The following is a 471-nucleotide window of genomic DNA, read 5'->3' on the forward strand; positions in this document are numbered from 1 at the left end:
GCACACATGAACACACACACACACATACACACAAACACATACACTATGCTCTTCTCTGAGACAGGGTCTTGTTATGTAGCCCCATCTGGCCTCCAGTTGAGATATTGCCTCAGCCTATCCAGTGCTGCGATTACAGGTCTGTGGTTTCCCCCACTGCATCTTCTTCATTTCTGAAGACTTCTCTACCATGGAAAACTTTGATTAAATGCATTTTTCTCTTGCTAACGTGGCTTTTGCTCTAGGCATATCAGCCACGACCCTTATGATAGGCAAAGATTGGCATCATACTCCTTATCCTTAGGGTGGAGGTGGGAAGGCAAGAGAAGGCAAGGAGAAGGTTCCAGAGGGAGATCAGGAGTGTGGGAGCTACCAGTCCTGGGTTGGATTTCCCGGTCAGGAGATGACAACGGCCACTTCTTACTTCTGGAGGTGGAGGTGGAGGTGGAGGTGGAGGTGGAGGTGGAGGTGGAG

The sequence above is a fragment of the Grammomys surdaster genome, unplaced genomic scaffold (genome assembly GCF_004785775.1).
Source record: "Grammomys surdaster isolate TR1022 unplaced genomic scaffold, NIH_TR_1.0 126198, whole genome shotgun sequence".
NCBI lineage: Eukaryota > Metazoa > Chordata > Mammalia > Rodentia > Muridae > Grammomys > Grammomys surdaster.